General features: G+C 41.0%; 1 long non-coding RNA gene across 1 annotated transcript in view; it reads right to left on the bottom strand.

Moving 5' to 3' along the window:
* LOC108702760 overlaps window positions 1-21,324 on the bottom strand; it is a 48,860-nt gene extending 27,536 nt beyond the window's left edge. The window contains exon 1 of the long non-coding RNA XR_001933357.2: window positions 21,205-21,324. This is a non-coding gene — a long non-coding RNA (uncharacterized LOC108702760). The remainder of the gene's footprint in view (window positions 1-21,204) is intronic.
* Window positions 21,325-21,776: the final 452 nt, after the last annotated feature.

Below are 21,776 nucleotides of genomic sequence, written 5' to 3'. Positions count from 1 at the left end.
AATAACAATACTCTTACGCAAGTGTTATATATATATATATAAATATATATATATATATAATATATATATATATATATATATATATATATATATATATATATATATATATATATATATATATATATATATATATATATATATATATATATACACAATATCAAAACACATATACATATATATACATACATATATATATATATATATATATACACAATATCAAAACACATATACATATATATATATATATATATATATATATATATATATACACATACATACATACATACATACATACATATATATATATATAAAAAAAAAAAACACTTGCGCAACAGTATTGTTATTGTTCCAGGGGTACTCAGGGCACAAATTGTAATCAGCAAGGCTGAGACTCAAACAATATCCCATGCCAATATGTTTTGCTGAACACTCAAGGAATTATAAAATTAAGTATATATATATATATATATATATATATATATATATATATATATATATATATACATACACACATACACACACACACAAAGTCACGATCTGGAGCACTCCCAAGTCTTGGTCAATGCCTAGGTGCTGGTTAAATAATAAATATCGAATTGGCAAATAAACCGCACAACCAGGTCTTTCATAAAGTGTAAAAAATTATTTTATTTTCAACGTTTCGGCTCCAAACTTAAGCTCCTGAAGACGGCTTAAATTTGGAGCCGAAACGTCGAAAATAAAATAATTTTTTGTTTTTTACACTTTATGAAAGTATATATATATATATATATATATATATATATATATATATATATATATATATATATATATATATATATATAAATTCTCCGCGAATTCGCGCCTGGCGAATAAATTCGCCCATCACTAGTCACAGTCCCTTCCCAGAGACTATTATCCCACTGTTACTATAGACACCATCTCTCCCTACTATACCTGCTATCCCACAGTCACACTCCCTTCCCAGAGACTATTATCCACTGTTACTATAGGCATCATCTCTCCCTACTATACCTGCTATCCCACAGTCACACTCCCTTCCCAGAGACTATTATCCACTGTTACTATAGGAACCATCTCTCCCTACTATACCTGTTATCCCACAGTCACACTCCCTTCCCAGAGACTATTATTCCACTGTTACTATAGGCATCATCTCTCCCTACTATACCTGCTATCCCACAGCTACAGCCCATTCTAAGAGTCCCTTTTCTATATAACCACGCTAAGCCTGTTTTACAGAACCCAATAAAAACAGAATGTTCTTTTCTATTTTACTATCCTTACTGGTCTGGAATATGTTCTTGCCTGGGGCCTATCATTCCCATGTGCTGAATTCCGCCCTCCAATGCAAGATATATTTACCATTCATCTTGGAAATTAATGGGACGTCCTGATTTTCCATAATGCCAACTTAATGGGGTGATTCAGAAAAAAATAGTCCAAAATCTCACTGTGTATGAATGATTAACTCCTCCTGTGCTGCAGCAAATAGATTCTTATTCCAATGTAGCTTTATTTTCAGGCAAATCTCTGGCATAATTGATTTTCATGTAAATCTGTTTTCCAATGAAAAATCACATTTCCCGTTCACTATACATACTTCATTCATAGAGAAGAATGAGGGAACACTTTCTGCTGGTAGTCAAATAATTTTTTAGGTAAAACATTGCCCTGGTGGCAGCTATGCATGAGAACCTAGTAGTGAAATCTGAACTGCAAAAGCATAGGTGTGCTGTACATCAGGCAAATATCAAAAATTCACTGCATCTCTGGAAGCTATGGGTTATCCCCTTGTAATACACATATATCCATAGTGGCCCACATATATAAATCCTGATTTCTCTGTCTTAGCTGCAAGTATTGCTAGATAAAAGATAGCCCCAAATACACAAAGCCCAGTCTGCCCTGCTCCCTGCCACTAGGAAAGATGGTGCTAAGCAATAAGGTTGGCCTGTAACATCCCGTTTTGCCACAAAACGGGATGTTACAAAATAATAATAGCTTGTTCCTTCCCATTTAATGGAAGGCAGCAAATGTTGTGCATGCTGGTTACAGTGCATTTCTCTCTGAAAAATGGGTCGTTCCAGACATTGTTCAGAAGAACAACGTACTTTGATTAAAAAGTTTAGAGGGGAAAACATAAAGAAGTACAGAAAATGGTAGGCTGCCCAGCTAAAATGATCTCAAATGCTTTAAAATGTCAACAAAAACCTGAAAGACGTGGAAGAAAACAGAAAACTACCATTTGAATGGATAGTAGAATAGCCTAAATGGCAAAGTCTCAACCAATGATCAGCTCCAGGAAGATCAAAGAAGGTGTAAAGTTACCTGTGATACTGTTACGATTAGAAGACACCTATATGAAGCCAAGCTATCGGCAAGAAGCCCCAGCAAAGTCCCATTGTTGAAAAAAAGGCATGATGAAGAGCTTACAATTTGCCAAAAAACACAGACTGGCCTATAGAGAAATGGTGCAACATTGTGGACGGATTATCTGGCTCACCTGTTCCTTCGGGAACAAGACAGCAAAATTCTTTGTTTAGTAACATCTCCCTTACAGCTTCCATCTCTCTTTATTGGGGATAAATTAAAGACAAAACACACCTCTTTTCACATTTCCTTGGTCACAACTTGTACATAGTTATCATGTCAACCCTTAAGATACCTTATCTCCAGCATAAACAACCCCAATTTGGCCAGTCTTCCTCATAGCTAAGATTTCAAATACCTTTTACCAGCTTAGATGTCCTTTTCTGGACCCTCTCTAATTCAATAATGTCCTGTTTGAGTGATGGAGACCAAAACTGTACGGCATATTTTAGCTGGGGTCTTACCAGCACTCTGTAAAGTGGAAGAATAACCCCCTCCTCCTGTGAATCTATGCCCCCTTTTAATGCAAAACATTGTTGCCCTTGCAGCTTCTGACTGGCATTGCTTGCTACAGCCAAGTTTATTATCTAAAAGGACTCCAAGCTCCTTCTCCGTTATGCATTATATGGGTATAACGGGGGAATGTAATAAAAGTCGCAAAGAACAAAACAATTCGCACCAATACGAATAAAAATCCACATCTCGCAATGTAATATTGTTCCTTAAAATGTTATTACATTTCGATTTTATTTGCGCACTCTTAAGAAGAGCTTGAAGGTGTCGTAATCTTTTGGAGCAAACAGAACGACTTTTTCAGTAAGAAGCTTTATTACATTGACCGCGCATTGGGGCAAACTATAAAATTCACAAACGGTCTTCCACTGTTGGAAGTGGTCGCTAACAGTTTCCGGGTTCACAAAAGCTATATTAAATTCGCACAAAGGCAAATTTGTTCGCACAGAGGCATAACTTTTCGCATTGCAAATATTTTGCAATGAAGATGGGCGGCACTGAACTGAAACATCTGCGGCACACGGGGTAGCAGGTCTGGTCCAGTCTGACCCTGCCAATTAGCATTTCTATTTGGCCAAAATGGGGTTCCTGAATATAAAATTTGAGGCTTATTAGGTATTAATCAGGAAGAATATTAAATTCCATTGGATGAAGTCAGAATTCCATATAGGTGGCTTAAATGGGCAGAGATCCTCTTCAATCAATAATCTAAAGCAGTAGGGATTCGTACAAATGTGGTACCCTGAGCTCACGCCCATGAAAAAAGTACTGTAGGAATCTCACCTTAGGGGTGAGCTCAGGGTACCATATTTGTATGAATCCCTGCTGCTTTAGATTATTAATTAAAGAGATCTCTGCTCGTTTGCTACTGCCAGGCAGACCTGGCAAATGCTAGAGGGGCTGTTGTAAGATGCCATAGACAATCAATATTTAGTGGACTGGTGGGTTCTGTTCAGCTCTCTGTGTGCTTGAAATGCCAGAGACTATTTTGAGTATCAGTCTGTACATGCCCTTTATATTGTTGGCTACCCAGCAGTCACTGAGCCAGCTCTATCCACTGCAACTATTCTGGCTTCCCTAGCTCACTCCAACTGAATATCCAACAGTTAAAGGACAACTACAGCCTAACTAAAGAAGTAGGCTAGAAATGTTGTACATTATGTTTTGGGGTTCTATACCAGCCCAAGGCAACCACAGCCCTTTAGCAATAAAGATCTGTGTCTCCAAAGATGCCCCAGTAGCTCCCCATCTTTTCTGCTGATTCACTGCACATGCTCTGTGCTGCTGTCACTTACTGAGCTTAGGGACCCACTCACAATATACTGTATAGTACATAATTAAATGTCACATTATAAGGCTGATTCATAAATAATACAGATAATTACTACATGGCAGCACCGAAACCAGAGCAATAAGCATCAGAATTTAATAATCAGCCCTGTAGCATCAGCTTATATTACAGACAAACCTCATTTTCTGCTTGATAATTTGTGACGACCCCTAAGTTTAGCTTCTCAACAGCTGCTCAGAGCCCACTGAGCATGTGACCAATACCCCCTGTGATAAGTTTGAAGTCCTCAATCATTGCTGCTATTGAGAATCTGAAACTTTAGGCTGGTGCAATAAGTTCAGTATATAAAAAATGACGTTTCTAACCATATTCATTTTTAGGGTTTAGTTCTCCTTTAAAAGGTCCTTTATAGCCTGGCTCTTCAACAGACCCCGAAACACAAATGTCAAGCGTCTAATATGCCAACTTATCAGCGGCCGGGTAAAGAGACAAAATAGGCTCGTTGCTGTTTAACCAACTGGAAAACCTCTCAGAAGTAGCTTTATTCTTGCAGCTAAGTAGAAATCCATTTTTATTCCCCTTACAAATGATCAGTCCTGCCAGGCTCCCAAGCCTTGATCTATGTCTTTTCCTCACAAAGTTCTCAGCACCGTTCCCTTTTGCAGTTTACAAGCCGCACTTGCACTTTTGTGCTCGTGGGATCCTTGAGAAGTCGCCGCTGATTGATTTACTCAACAGGAGACATTCATGGGTCAGAATTCTGTAACCGGCCATAAAACCCCAAGATTTTCCTCAAGTGCTCGGGATACGCTAAAGATTAGCCGAGTGTGATAAATGGCTGCAAGTGTCTGTCACCAGAGAAAATGGAGAGGGTGATTCAGGGAGGTATAAAACTGACACTCTTATCAGACAAAAGTGGAGGAAATAAAATGGCTCTTGCCATTTAACCCATCAACTGCTGCAGGTGACAGATACTGCTGTCGGGATATTAAGTGTTTATTTTATCTGAAATGTGGGGCAATAGGTTTTACTGTAATGCCCCCTTGTATTGGCAGTTTTAATGTGAAACTTGCTTCCTCGCAGGTGTTTTAGATGCATGTATATGTTACCGGCGTTCCGTAGTGAAAGTGCAGACAAGGGCCACAATGCAACCAACAGCATCTGTTTTAAACAGAGGAGTAACACAGACATGTGGCTCAGTTGATGTCCAACTTTAATATCTCTTTTTTTATCATCATAATGCAATGATATACAACTAGAAAACAGACAAATCAACAGGCTGTCATAGTAAGGAACAAGTATATTCGATCTCGACATATATATATTCTGCCTATCGTCATAAGAACAAGCCTAGATAAACCCAGAGACTAACATAGCAAACTGGCACAAGTATGTTTTATCTAAACATTCATACTCTGCCTATACTTATAAACACTAACCTGTTTTAAACAGAGGAGTAACACAGACATGTGGCTCAGTTGATGTCCAACTTTAATATGAGCCTCAGGCCCTGGATCTCCTCAGAACATTGCAATAATAACAGAGCTCCCTCTAGTGGCAGCCTTATCATTGTGCTGTTTGGAGGTCTGAGTTTAACCCTGTCACACACTCCCCCTCTTCCATTAAATGTCTCCTGACATTTCACAAATACAGTTCAATCATAGTTCAGATCATAGCAATCGGCATATGTTCTTGGCAGAAAGTATGAACAGGAGGGTATTGGTAAAGGTATATAGTTAGGCCTATCTGTTTCTGGGGAATTACAGTGCTGTTTGATCACATTTGCCTGAACATTCCATTTTTGAAAAGAGGGTTTTCCAAGGGTCTCATATGTGAATATCTCCTTTGGTTTCCTTGTTCTCTGGGGATAGTCTGATTGTCGTGGAGGACTGTCCTTTCTCTGTTCTTCCAGGACATTTGGCATAACTGTGTCGTAGTCACATTGTAACTCTGGTTGTTGTAAAGATGGTGCTCTATTCCCTTCTGTTGATTCTACAGGCAAGTCTTGGACTTCCTTATCCGATAGGCTGTGGCGTTCCAGCTGTTCTTGTACAAATTCCACAGGCAGGTCTTGAGCATTTTCCTCTATCATTCTATTGTTTTCCAGCTGTTCTTGTGTGTCATTACAGTCCCTAGGATAAAATTCTTCAGCCTCAGCTCGTAGCTGGGGAGTAACACATTGCTCGCTATGTTGGAAAAGTTCAGGACAGAAGTAATACCCTTCATCTGAGGAATCTGACTCTGCGTTCTCTGAATTGTTGTTTACTTCAGCTCTAACCACTGGTCTGGTGAGAGTCCTCTTTTGTGATTCCTTTGGCTTATTTTCCAGGGGTAACTCTCTGACAGGAAGCAGCAAATTGCGATGAATCACTCTGGTTGGTTTATTACCTTTCTCTGATTCAACTTTATAAATATGTTCTGGCCCTATCTGTTCAATCACCCTGCATACTTCTTTCTCCCAGTAAGTGCGGAGTTTTCCTGGCCCTCCCCTCTCTGACAGATTTCTTACAAGAACACGGTCACCAGGCTGCAGAGCAACTCCTTTGACATGCTTGTCATAGTACCTTTTCCCCTTTTGAGATGACTTTTGGCTGTTCTCCGAGGCAATTCTGTAAGCTTCCTTCATTTTTGAAGCCCATTTCTCAGCATAGTGTTGAGGTGATGCCGCTCCATTCTCATCATCCAGGTCAAATATCAGATCTATTGGTAGACGAGGTGCCCTACCATATAGCAGGTAGTAAGGGGCATAGCCAGTTGCAGCATGCCTGGTACAGTTATACGCATGAACAATGTGTGGTAGATACTCTTTCCACTGAGCTTTCCTCTCCTCTTCTAAAGTCCGGAGCATTTGCAAAAGTGTTCTGTTCAATCTCTCTACTGGGTTGCCTTGTGGATGGTACGGTGTTGTCCTAGAATGGGCTATTCCTGACAATTGCCTCAATCTTCTAAAGAGGTGGTTCTCAAATTCTTTGCCTTGATCATGATGTAATTTTTCAGGATATCCAAATATAGGGATGAAATTGTCGAAAATCTTCTCTGCAGCTGTTTTTCCTGCTTTGTTTCGAGTAGGATATGCCTGGGCAAAGCGAGTGAAATGATCCATGACTACCAGTATGTATTCATAGCCACCTCTGCTCTTCTCTAGGTGAAGGAAATCCACTGAGACAAGTTCAAAGGGGGCACTTGTGTTAATAGAACCCATCGGTGCCCTATCCGGTACTGTTGGACGCTTCTGTTGAAGGCAGCTACATCTTTTAGTAACATAGTCCGTTATCTGTTTCTGCATGAAAGGCCAGTAAAATCTTTCTCTTGCAAGCTGCATCACTTTGTCTACTCCACAGTGGCCCATGTCATTATGTAAGTGTTTCAACACTATTGGAGTTAATTTCTCTGGAACCACTATTTTGTTCTGCCGTAGTAAGAGGTTCTCTTTCACACTCAGTTTGCCCCAATCATGTACAAGTTGTTTTCCTCTCCTGTCCAGGTTCCTTTTGTCTTCCTTTGAGGGTACTTTCTTCTTCATTTTTAGATCCATTACCACTTGGATAGCTTTGTCTTCTGACTGAGCAGTTCTGAGCTTATCCCGTGTAATAATTTCCTGAGGGTCAATATCTTGAAATTTTTCTTCAATTTGTGGTTCTAGGGCTAATGACATGGCCCAAAGATCTGCTTCATCACTCCCTGCCTTGCTTCCTGTCCATATAGCAGAGATAGTCTGTGGCGTGATCACGTTTACGAATTCATCTTCATCTTCAGCAGTGTTTAATGGCATTCTAGACAGAGTATCAGCATCCGCATTTTTCTTACCTGGACGATATTTAATATCAAAATGAAAATCAGCTAACTCCCCTACCCATCGGTGTCCCACACTATTTAGTCTTGCTGAGCTGAGAACATAGGTCAGTGGGTTATTGTCTGTAAAAACAGTGAAAGAGGGAGCATAGTACAGATAGTCCCGAAACTTATCACAAATGGCCCACTTCAAGGCCAAGAATTCCAGTTTTCCTGAGTGTAGGTGATAATTTTTTTCAGTGGGTGTCAGTGTCCGTGAACCAAATCCAATAATACGCAGTTTATTCTCCTGATGTTGGTAAAGCACTGCACCTAGCCCATCTTGTGATGCATCAGTATGCAAGATAAATGGCAGATTAAAGTCTGGATAAGCAAGAATTGGAGGTTTGGTTAGCAACACTGTTATCTTGTCAACAGTTTCCTGATGCTTTGCTGTCCACCGAATGGAGGTTCCTGATGGTAACTGTTGTTTTCTTCCTATCCTCACATGCCGTTTCTCATTCGCTACATCATTTTTACCTATTTTCTTAGATTCGTTCTTTGTTTGCAGCGAGTCATACAGAGGTTTAGCAATTCTGGAGAAGTTCTGAATAAAACAGCGGTAATAACTTAGGAACCCCAGTAGTTTCCTCACATCTCCCACTGTCCTTGGTGTTTTCTCTCTGACTGCCTGAATTGCTTCTGTATCCTTTGGGTCCATTCGAATTCCTTTGCCTGACACAAGTCTTCCTAGGAACCTCACTTCTCTTTTGAAAAGTTCACACTTATTTGGTCTCAACTTTATTCCATATGCACGCATTTTCTGAAAAACCTTTCTTAGAACTTCAATATGTTCTGGAAATGTCTTAGAATAACACAGAACATCATCTAGATAGGGCGAGCAACATTCATCTCTCAAATCTTCCAGAGTCTCTTCCATACACCTTTGGAATGCTGCTGGGGCATTCGTCAAGCCAAAAGGGATTCGCACCCATTCATGTAACCCCCATGGTGTACTAAATGCTGTCATGTGCCTTGACTCTTCAGAGATAAAGCCTTGATGGTAAGCACTTCCCTGATCCAAAATTGAGAACCATGAGAATCCACTCAGATTATCTAGAAGATCTTGAACTCGTGGTAGGGGATGCTTATCAGGTACAGTCTTCTTATTTAGCTCTCTGAAGTCGATGCACAGTCTCAAGCTGCCATCTTTTTTCCGGACACATACCACAGGTGAGGAGTAAGATGATTTTGACTTGCGTATCCACCCCCTCTTCATTAGCTTCTGAATATAGTCCTTCACTTCCTGATATAAGGGTCTTGGTATGGAGTTGTAGGACTTCTGTACTGGTATCTTGTCTCTTAAATTAATCTGCAGATTCAGATTAGGAATACACCCAATTTCTCCCTCCTCTCTTGCAAAAATGTCAGACTCCTCAGATAACATCTGCCTAGCAAGCGTCTGCTCTTCTTCCGTGAGATGCTGTAAATCCACTGGCGGATTCCATTTCTTGCCCCGGGAGCTTTGGGCCTTTGCTTGCATCATGGATACTTCATGTTTACTTCTTTTCTGTACCGCTTGTTTTGCAGGTTTAATATAATCCACAGAGATCTCTTCCATAATTGGGTAGATCATGCCTAACTCAGTCCTTGGTTGAATGTATACAGTATGCTTAGTGGTATTCTGAACGGGAATTTTTATCTGTTTTGTTCGCCCTCTGTGCATCTTCACAAGTATAGGGAATGCTTCCAAACCCTCAGGACATTGACTGGGCAATAATGGCTCAAACAGCACTGTTTCCTCTCCCGGCCAGGAGCGAATATTACACAGAATCTCACATGATTTCCCTTTCCGAACCTTAATGCTTTGACTTCCCGTATATATGCTACGTACCAACTCTTTATCTTTACTCGTGGATGACAATACAAGACCCACCAAAGCATTTGCTTTACATTTTTTTTACATGCAATGCCTCACTTAATAGTATTGTGACACTATTTTCATCAGAGTTAGCACGGTCAGCATTTTCTTTAATCAATTCTTCTATTGCATTAAACCCTATGATTGGAGTGAGCGAGCAGTGTTGGCTAACTAGCATGGGTACAAACATGGTTACCTTTTTACCATTATTCTCAATTTTAAGTTCCAGCTCAACCCACCCATCATAGGGAACAACAGAACCATTTGCCGCTCTAATTGTTAAGCATTCATTTTCTCCTAACAATTTTTCAATAGGTTGTACTGTAGTGTGCTTTTGGTATTGTTTTAGCCAGTTTGCAGCTACAATACTTATTTGTGACCCTGTGTCAACAAGTACTTTTGTGGACACACCTCCCAAATTACAAGTAAGCAAACATTTATTTCCTATGAGCCTGGCTACTTTCCTTCTGTCCCAACTCTTTGGTGGGTGAGGCATTTCACTGGGTTGTGTAATGGTTTGGGACTTGTCTTGAGAACTGATCACTGGTTGTCCCTCACCTGTGACCATTCCTCGTTTCCCGAGAACCTTTTCTGTTTCATGCAGCCACGTGCACTGTGACCATCCTGACCACATTTAAAACAATGCCAACATTTATCTTTACCCTCATGCACACATTGTTTACATTTATACACTGTCTTGGTTTTAACACTGTCATTTAATACCTTCATAGGTCCAGGTTCATTCTTTTTTTCAGCGCCTGCCTGTAGCAGAGATTGTACATGCTTTGTAAGAGCAGCTACTTGCGCTGTTAATTTTACCAATAAGGTTTGATCGTCACTAGTATGGTTTATGGACTCTCTTACATCCTGTACCTGAATAACATTTGCGGTAGTCAGCTTGGATCTGCCTGTGCTACTTAATCTGACTTGCCTCTCTGCTTCTATTCTGGCTAGTTTAGTGACTGTTTCTAGGAGCACTTCATCACTTGTTAATAAGTCTGAAATATATGGCTTAATCTCTCTTCTAATGTCACTATATTTCTCACTTAACCCCTGATATAACGTGTGGAGAAACACTCCTTGCACCAAGTTCTTATCATAAGTAACTGCAGCACCAACTTGTTGAGAAGACCACAATACTTTCTGTTTTAGTCCCATAATTCTATACACAAACTGCTGCGGAGTTTCTTTATCATGCTGTTTAGCATTCATCAGTTCCTGGAACAAGTCAGTGCTGCTCCTGTCCTGGAGATGTGAGCGCAAAAACCTTTTAAGCTCAGCAACAGAAAGATCCTCCTTGTTAACCAGCATTTCCTTAAAAGTTCCCGGTTTCACAGCTTTCAGCACAGTTCTAATGATTTCTGACTCTGAGTATCTTTCTTGTATACCTTCATCAATCTGTTTGCATACACTGCTATATGTAAGTTCAGAGTCCCAGTCTGAAATTTGACCGCCATAAATTTTAAACTCTTTTCTTGGCAGGTAAGCTGCTAAGTCCTTTAAGGTAAACCCACTTTCTGTCATTTGCAGTGTTCTTTCCTGTGTGTGGATTGTGCTGTGCTCTCTGTCCCTGCTTACATGGGGGGTGTCAGAGTTTCTTTCTCCTAGCAAAGACTCAGCCAGCTCTCTAATCTGGAGCAGATATGCCTTACCACTGTCCTCCATGCTGCCCACTGCTTCTCCCTGAATGTGTTCCAGAATGTACTCACAGATCTCCTGCTCACTTGAACCTGTAGCTTGGGGAACTTCTTTCCCAGCATCTCCCTGAATCTGTACAGCAAGTGAGTGCAACTGATCCTCAGACAATGTGTGCAGAAGCTTCTGCACCTGCCACTGCAGCTTCTTTACTGAAGTAGTGTCAGCCATCTCAGAGCCTGTGTAGCTTGCTTGAAGCCTTTTTCTCTCCCACTTTGCTGTAATGGCCACCTTCTCCCTCTGTGACTGCCTTGCACGATGATTACAGAATCCCGGACGAGCCCCCAAATGTTACCGGCGTTCCGTAGTGAAAGTGCAGACAAGGGCCACAATGCAACCAACAGCATCTGTTTTAAACAGAGGAGTAACACAGACATGTGGCTCAGTTGATGTCCAACTTTAATATCTCTTTTTTTATCATCATAATGCAATGATATACAACTAGAAAACAGACAAATCAACAGGCTGTCATAGTAAGGAACAAGTATATTCGATCTCGACATATATATATTCTGCCTATCGTCATAAGAACAAGCCTAGATAAACCCAGAGACTAACATAGCAAACTGGCACAAGTATGTTTTATCTAAACATTCATACTCTGCCTATACTTATAAACACTAACCTGTTTTAAACAGAGGAGTAACACAGACATGTGGCTCAGTTGATGTCCAACTTTAATATGAGCCTCAGGCCCTGGATCTCCTCAGAACATTGCAATAATAACAGAGCTCCCTCTAGTGGCAGCCTTATCATTGTGCTGTTTGGAGGTCTGAGTTTAACCCTGTCACATATATATGTTCAGCAAGGTCACAAAACTAGCAGATTTCAGCTTGATTTGGTCATCCTTACATTGGGGGAGCAGAGAGCGTCCATACAGAATAATTTCAGTGGTATGAGGTGACTTAGTGCCAATGCACATAACTGCTTCACATTACTTATTACACTGCCTCTAACTTGTGAGATTGCTTAGCATTACCACAGGCTTCAGGCAGGGTAAGTATTGTATAAGAACTTGAAGGAAACAGGGAGGGTGTAGATGTTATGGGTGAATGAAGGAGGGAGGGTCAGCATGGCACCGGAACAGATATGAGGGAGAGTGCAAATGTTATGGGTGCGAGAAGGGTGATGATGGCCAGGCCTGGATTTGTGGAAAGCCCACCAAGGCCCGGGCCTAGGGCGGCAGGATTTTAGGGGGCGGCATGCTGCCCAACCACACCCACATTGGTTCAAAAACACTGGGGATGCTCAGGAGATACGGTCGTTTTTTAAACTTCCAGTGCGCCAATCCCCAATTCTCCAAAATTTGTGCAAATAAAGGGGAGGGTACAGGGGTGGCAAATGACAGCAGGCCTAGGGGCGCCTGCTATGTAAATCTGCCCTTAATGAAGGCACAGGTGCACTTAGGAGGGTGAGTGCAGATGGTATGGGTGCAAGAAGGGTGATGATGGCACAGGTGCACTTAGGAGGGGGAGTGCAGATGGTATGGGTACAGGAAGGAGGGAGGGTGATGGCACAGATGCTCTTAGGAGGGAGGGTGCAGATGCAGGTGCAGAGGGTGCAGGAAGGTGGGAGGGGGAGGATGGCGCAGGTGCATGTAGAAGGGTGAGTGTAGATGGTATGGGTGCACGAAGGAGGGAGGTTGAGGCTGGCACAGATTGTCTTAGGAGGGAGGGTGCAGATGCAGAGGGTGCAGGAAGGCAGGAAAGTGAGGATGGCGCAGGTGCATGTAGGAAGGTGAGTGGAGATGGTATGGGTGCAGGAAGGAGGGAGGAGGAGGGTGGCACAGATGCTCTTAGGAGGGAGGGTGCAGATGCAGAGGGTGCAGGAAGCTGGGCAGGTGAGGACAGCACAGGTGCATGTAGGAGGGTGTGGAAGGAGGGAGGATGAGGATGTCACAGATTTTCTTAAGAGGGAGGGTGCAGATGGCAGAGGGTGCAGGAAGGTGGGAGGATGGCACAGGGGCATGTAGGAGTGCGGGTGCAGATGGCAGAGGTGCAGGTGCTTCCCTGCTTTTGGTTTGGTTTGGTTTTGGTTTACATACTTAGCTCACCACAGTTCTGGCAATTTTGCCATAAACAAAAAGATAAGCAGTTGCTCCAAAAACTCGAACATACAAGCAAAAAATATATATTTATTGAAGTTTGCACGTCCTTTTTCAATAAAAATTTTTACTATCTTACTTCATTTTTTTTTTATACAGGTTTAATCTGCACCCTGTGGCTTTGGGGCTTGGCAGCAAAATCCAATGTTTCTACTGGTAAGTTCTAACATATTTTACATTTATGAGGGATATTTCTTTCTCTACCATGTCTCAGTTTTGTCCATAACTTTCGCTTCTCTATGCCCCCCCAATATGTAAGGTTAAATAGGTCTTTGTTTTCATTATCCATTTAAAACATGGATAGTGCACTAGTGCAGTCAAGAGCTTATATGAAAGTACTGCCTGTCAATGAGCAATAATAAGTGAGAACCTATAGAAGTATCATCTCTTGCCCAGGGTCCTTTATGTATGGCAAGCACTTGGTGCGCCTGTAAGTAGCTCAATATGAATGATTTGTTAACATGGAAAGTCATGTGGGGGAGGCACAGTTTGTAATGGGGGTATTTATTAAAGAATCATTTTGGTATCTAGTATTAGTTTGTTAATAGAATCTGCCATGCAGCCCATTTAGAACGTGACTGTAAAATTGTTTATTACAAAAATCATTTTGCTGCTCTTATCACAAGGCTAATAAACAGATTAACAACAAAGTCATCAGACACATTATAAGCGCTAATATGAACATTATTATATCTAAAAAAAACACATTTGCAGAAATGCTTTGGGTAAAATGTTTGTTAATTAACAAGAGGTCCGCTAAGGGATAAGTGAATTTCTCAATGTATTTAGCTGTATCTGAGGGTATTAAAAATATAGCAAAACCAGATTTGAGCATTATTTAGTCACTTCAGTGGTTAAGTGAAAATGACTTTTTCATATCTGCAGATGGAGCGCAATGTCACTTCATTTCAATAGATTAGCATTACACCTTTTCCCCCATTAAATTAATGCTGTGATATTGTGTTGTGGGGCTCCAGGTGATAGCAGGACAACATTTGCTCCATCTGTAGAACAGTCACAGCCTCTAATCAAAACATGATTTGTTACCTACAGTTAATTAAGGGAGACTCATGGAGTCTTTTCTCTTTCATCTGCCGTTAATCTGCTTCAAACAGTATCAACCAGCTGCAAAGCAACAGTAAATATGGCCGTCATTATTATAGTAACAAAATATCAACAAGAGACCACTACCTTTTAGTCTCCATCTACAAGTAATTTTCCTGTTTCTCTGTAATCTATTTATGGGGAACCATGTTCTAAAGAGGTGCCACCCTGCAATGGAAAGGGCAAAATCCATCTCCCAAAACTTCTTCCCATCATTTTTCTTAGAAGGGAGAAGTTATACAGAGTTGGAATATCCCAACATGGCACAACTGGCACAATTGGGGAGCTCCACTCCAATCTCGTAGTGCAGACAGCCAGGGAAAGGATAAGGGAAAGCAGCAAGCATTACAGTTTAGATTCCAGGATAGACAGTGAGAAAGAACCCTGGCCTGTATAAAGGGATAGGGTAATTAATCAGCTAATTAAAGGATTAGGAAGAGTTTATGCACTGGGATATACTATAAAAATGGCAGTGTGGTGCCAGATGGGTGCACTTTTTACTGAACAGGAGTCGGGGGGAAAAGGTTAGCAATTTAATAAACTGGACGAGTTACCCAAAATATTGGCACCCCCCCCCATATATTAAACAGCAATAGGTAAACAACAATAGGTAAGCTAGGTATCTCCATTTATAGAGGAGTAGCTGCAATAGCAGTATGCCGAAAGCTGTGCAAAAGTGTATGCCCAGGATGGAGCGGTAAACTCAAACCTATATTGTCCCATTGCATCATGTAACCCTATAATGGCAAGGTGAGTCTCCATTCCGTAGAGCCCTTTCACATCGTGTGGCCCTACAATGGACGTCATTAGTTTGAACAAGTTACTGAATGATATGAATATACCCAGACTCCCTTTCCCAAATGGCTACATTTAGGTTAGGTGGTTCCATGCCTGTAGGAAATGTTTAATATTTCCCCTCCCTTCTTGATGATCCTATTAGCCCTTTAAAATGCAGATCTCAACAAAATATGTAAGAAACAAGCAAAAGACAGAAACAAGCATTGACTGGTCCCTGGTTTGTAATTCTCCCCCTTTGCTCCCTCCTTGTGCTTTCAGTTTAACTGTAGTGATAAGTCAGCCTCCTCTTTCTCTCTTTATAAGTAGTTTTGGCCTTGAGTATCTCAGTGTAAGATCGATACAGCCTCGGGGTCCCCTATATCTCCAGTTTAAGTGCCTCTTGCTCCTTTAATGCGGTTTCTGATAAACGGCGACACACGAGTGAGTTTATCTCCTGTTCCAAATCCTTTCCTTAACCACTGCTATTTTTTTCCCCAACATCCTGCTAATCCCATATTTTACTGTCTATCCCACAAGTGAAAATTTACAGATTCTCTTACTGTGTGGTCCAGTTTAAAAGGGGATCTGTCACTAAAGAAGAAATTTTATAAGTGATTTCCCTTTCAAATCAGCAGTCTGATGCGCTGAACTAAATACACTTTCCATTCCAGAAGATGAATTTGGCAGGTTACAGGAAATTGCTATTTAGCTCTTCATCTATGAAACGGCGTTGTCACAAAGCAATTGTCCTTCTCTTGTACAGTCTAGCACTTGTACGGTCAATGATTACTCTTACCTGCTGGGAATTCTTGTATTGTCAGTGAGGCTGAAATCTGAATAAAACACTATCATGTATTTGTATTTAAAGGGATACTGTCATGGGAAATTTCTTTTTTTTTTAAAACGCATCAGATAATAGTGCTGCTCCAGTAGAATTCTGCACTGAAATCCATTTTTCAAAAGCGCAAACAGATTTTCTTAAATTTGAATTTCTGAAATCTGACACGGGTCTAGACATATTGTCAGTTTCCCAGCTGCTGCTCCCTGGTAGATCTAAGAACAACACTCAATAGTAAAAGCCAAGTCCCACTGAGACTGATTCAGTTCCATTAAGTAGGAGCAATAACAGCCTGCCATAAAGTAGTTCCATCCTAAAGTGCAGGCACAAGTCACATGACTGGGGGCAGCTGGGAAACTGACAATATGTCTAGCCCCATGTCAGATTTCAAAATTGAATATAAAAAAATCTGTTCTTTTGAGGATTGGATTTCAGTGCAGAATTCTGCTGGAGCAGCACTATTAACTGATGACTGTTTTCCCATGACAGTATCCCTTTAAGACCATGCACTCCCCCCACACCCTACCCATATCAAAATGCCATTGGAAAGGTAAAACCAACGTTCAAAGGTACACCATGTTAAATAGATAAATGCATATTTTTTGCTTAAAGTATCTGGATACCTGCATGCCATCTTATTCCCAAACCAAGGTTGGACCTCCCTCTTCTTTTCTGGGAAGGTTTCCACTAAATGGTGGAACATTGTCTGGGGGATTCCCTTTTATTCACCAACATGAGCTTTAATAAGATTGGGCTCTTGATGTTGGGGTTGGGAATCAGGTTTGGCTCACAGTGTTCCAAATTCCTCCCACAGTGGTTTAGTTGGATTGAATCAGGTTCTTCCACTTCCACCACAGCAAAGCTATTCTGTACCCTAATTTAGGACTGGGAGCATTATTGAGCTAAAACAGGAAAGGGTCATCCCCAAAGTCTTGACACAAATTAGGAAGCACAGAACATCATTAAAGTTTCCTTTCACGGGATCATTTGTTTTAACCTATATCATTACATAAAAACACCTCTGGCCATTATTTCTCTTCCACCTAAAGTTACAGTAGGCAGGTAGTAATATTCTGGCATCTAACAAACCCCAGTCTTGTCCGTCAGACGGTAAAAGCAGATTAATGACTTTAAGGAATGAGTTTCCACTGCTCCCGAGTGCAATGGTATCTACCATTATACCCCTCCATCTGGCACTTGGCATTGCACCTCATAATGTTAACCTTGGTTGCAGCTACTGGAACTTCGCATACTATAAATTTTTTATTGTCGTGTACTAAAGGCAGAAACCATTTCCCAGAGGAAACAGAGCCGTTGTTTACCCAAAAGCTTTCCTGGTTCTCCTGTGTCACAAGCAGAAGCCGAGTGCCTGATGTACGGTCACCAGGTTCACACTTTGAGATCTATCACCAGGCCACACTTACACCACATACCCAAGTAACATTTCCCCTCACTCATTTCATCTGTTTAATCACATAAAGAAATTCTGGAAATGCTCACCTCTTGGGAGACTAAACCTGGTGACCCTTAGGCCTGTGGAAGTGATTGATAAGCTCCGTTGTTGCAGGCAAATTGGCCTCTGGGACCTCTTCATCCAACACAATTAACTTGCTTCCAACTGCAATAATAATTGGATGACCATGGGCCACGGTAAGCCTTCATTACCTGCGCTAGCTAGCTATACACACCACACTGTGCAGAAAGAAGGGTTCAACTAAAAAAAAAAGCAGAACTAGTGCTGGTCTGGAGAGAAGGATCTGTAAGTAATTTTATGATAAATATATTATATTATATCATCCTCTGCTTTTCCATCACTAAAGCTCAGGGACTGTGTCCCAACTAAACACCCTGGCAAGCCATATGATGAGCAGTCTCACACACCTAATCTCCTATTGGCCAAATATTCTGCTGAGTCAGAGCAAGCAGCTCAGATGGATTGTGACCTGAAAGCAGCCCTGCAGTTTAAGGCTTTTATAGAATTTGCTATTAAACATATGGATAATAGCAAGTGCAATTTTTTTTATATAACTATGAATTTCAATTCAATATTGAACTGCTCAACCACAATGAAATGTATATTCGCCAGTGCCAGCTCCCAGGGACCTGAGTGCCAAGGATGCAGAATCTCCTATTACTACTACTCCCTTTGCCCTGTATGGATTTCAGCTCCAGTGATATGCTTATAAATCAACATTTTTGCACCCATCCTCTTAAATTTTCAGGAGGCCCTGTAGCGAGTATCATCCAAATGTTACAAAAAACAGGAGGTTGGGAAATGAAAGCACTTTTAGTGTTACCTTTTGCCCTTCAATGAATAACAAGTATACATTAAAATACATGGCAAAAAGTAGCTCTGGCCCTAGCTGCACTCTGAATAAACTGTCAGGTAGAGAACTGGCAACAGAAGATTGTAGATTGGAAAAGTAAACCAGAGAGGGAAGAGTTAAAAACAGAACCCTCACCTGAAAAGAAAGGCTGCTGGCATTTCCCATATTAGAGTTCCAACAATGGCATCAGTACAGTATCCAATCAGATTAAAGAATAAAATTTTTTGGGGGGGGGGGAGTATTTCCCAGAGAAGTCACTAAAGAACTGAAGGGCGAACTCTTACAGCCTGTCACTAAATAGGACACAACTGCAGTATTCAGCTCCAGAATATCAGGTACAGCCATGGTATATAGGATTTAAAGGCCTCAGGGACCCTTACAGGACACTAATGTGACACTAATGTGGCCTCTAGATAGTGTAAAAAAAATAAAATAAAAAATAAAAGCATTGATTTTGGATTCAGCAGACTTTGCCGAAATATAAATATGCAGATTGGGATGCACATTCTGTCAGATCTTGAGCCAAGATCATTTGTGAAGAACCTGGTATAAAGTCAGATGGAAATATCATCATTCCTATGAGAAGCAATAAACTCTCCAACGACATGAATCTTTATATACTGGGTTTCTCCACAAGTCATGTCAGCTCTAACAAGTTATGGGGATACATTGGCATCTTGTGGCAACAAACTGGTATGGCATGTAGGATTTCTTTATTTGAGTGTTATTATCCAACGCCCCCTTCTGTTCTGACACAAAAACACCCGCACCCTCAGCCACAAAAGCTTTCAGCCACAACACGCACTTCACATTGGTACAAATCACACTCATACTAAACTCCTAACACTCGTCATGTAATGAAAACAACAATATAACCAGATGCAGTAACTCATAGCAACCAGGCGATTCTGTTTTCTTTTAAACAGGTGACTAATGCTGTTGATTGGTTGCTATGGGTTACTAGACCTGTAACAAAGTTTGCACCTACTATTACATATACCCCAATGAATCATTTCACACACTTAAAAAAAAATATATATTTTCATTACTCCTCCAACCAATCTCCTAATAGAGAACTACCCCACAATTATACAGGAAAGCTTCCAAACATAGTAAGTTAGGTTGAAAAAAAAAAAAAAGACACTCACGCATCAAGTTCAAACCTACTAGGAGGTCATGTTAGAAACTACAACATATCCACACGCTGGTCTCTGTATAGTCACATGCCACCAGCAGCCAAGCCCTCTGCTACATGGGCACCTTGTCAAGGTTTACTTGTAGCACAATAAATAAATTGATACTACAGTCAGGAAAATCTTGAGTAGCACAGTATCATGTATCAAGGCTGCAGGCTGAGTTATACAGGAAACTCTTGAGCATCACTCATGTTGTATTATAAGGAATAATCTACCCCCTGCTGTAAATTATAAGGATATTAGAAGTCACCACTGAGGAGTGCTGTGACCATATAAATGCACAAGGCTGCAGGCTGAGTTATACAGGGAGCTTTGAGTATCACTCATGTATTATAAGGGATAATGTGTCCCAGCTGTAAATTATAAGGATATTAGAAGTCACCACTGAGGAGTGCTGTGAACATATAAAGGCACAAGGCTGCAGGCTGAGTTATACAGGGAGCTTTGAGTATCACTCATTATAAGGGATAATGTACCCCTACTGTATATCATAAGGATATTAGAAGTTAGTGAGGAGTTCTGTTGCTGTATATCACTCAGTGGTGCAAGTTAAATGGACCTTATACAGCAGCTTACTGTCCCAGTTAGCAATAACGAAACTACCTGGCGCGGGGCCCGGGTAGAGGCTTTGCCGCCCCCTCCAGAAGCAGAGATCGCAGATGATTCGCAAGCGTGAGAACGACGGCACTCCCCAAGGGGGTGCGGGGCCCTGGTGCAGTAGAACCCGCCACACCCCCGGTACTTCTGCCACTGTCAATTAGAATGTATTTTAAGCAGATCTGTCCAACAGGAGGACAGTAGTGTGAATTGGCCCTCCAGGAGATTTTTATGTCCAAAGATCTCTTTGAATGACCATTGTTTTCTTATAACCCAGGCCCCTAAAACACTAAATAACTGTCCCAGGGGATGGGATTATGCACTGTGAGTTCAGTGGATCAGGGCAGTTCTGTGGGTACAGGAACAACTGAAGAGAATAAGTTCAGCTACGTCATACATTCCTATGCAGTGGATTGCGGGAATAAACACCCACATATAAGAGACTTAAAGGGGTCAGATGACTCTCCTTTAAGAGAAACTCACCCTTCCCTGTTCTATGAGAGTGCACAGCCACATTATATATGTAACAGAATACAGTATAAGCAGGTGATTCTCCAGTTGCAGCTGAATGAAAACGTCTAGTACAAATGTAGCCATTAGATGGTACGGGGAGTTGTAGTTCAACGCCTTTTTGAACTTTACTTGCCTGTGACTCATATAAAATCATAGAGAAATAAAGAAAAGAAAACAGTCTTACCTGGCCAGGTTGCTCTCTGTAAAAACCCAGACATGAGACTGTCAGTCCCCAGTGTGTTCTGCAGATCTGCTCTTAATTGGGAAACTGCTCACAGCTGAGAGCTCCAATGAACTGTGTGGGGAATGGAATGGAAGTGCTAAAGTTGGCACCAGGGGTGTTAAACCACAGCAACCAATCAGATGCTTGCTATCAAGCAGGTAGCCAGTATGTATGTATAATTTTATTGGTAAAGTGCAGCACTGCACTCTAGAGAAATGTACACACAGGGAGGACAAGTCACATATACTATATATAGATATATTTATGTAGGCAGAGTATATATAAATACGCAAGTGCCAAGAGATGAAGCAGGAAGGCGGTCCCTGACCCTTAGAGTTTACAATCTAAAATACTACTTCATGATTGACAGTTACAGATTACTGAACCTAAGCCAAACAGGACTTTTATTACAATAATAGGGGCAATGTCAGACATTGAAAAAAGGCTATATGACAGGTTAAATAGTGGATAACAGATAACATTATGGTCTACAGAGCTGATCTGCTATCTGCTGTGTAACCTGAGCCTTTTCT

This window comes from Xenopus laevis, chromosome 9_10S (genome assembly GCF_017654675.1).
Source record: "Xenopus laevis strain J_2021 chromosome 9_10S, Xenopus_laevis_v10.1, whole genome shotgun sequence".
In the NCBI taxonomy this organism is placed as follows: Eukaryota; Metazoa; Chordata; class Amphibia; order Anura; family Pipidae; genus Xenopus; species Xenopus laevis.
The sequence above is the reverse complement of the archived record's forward strand: the minus strand, read 5'-3'. Positions and strand labels throughout refer to the sequence as shown.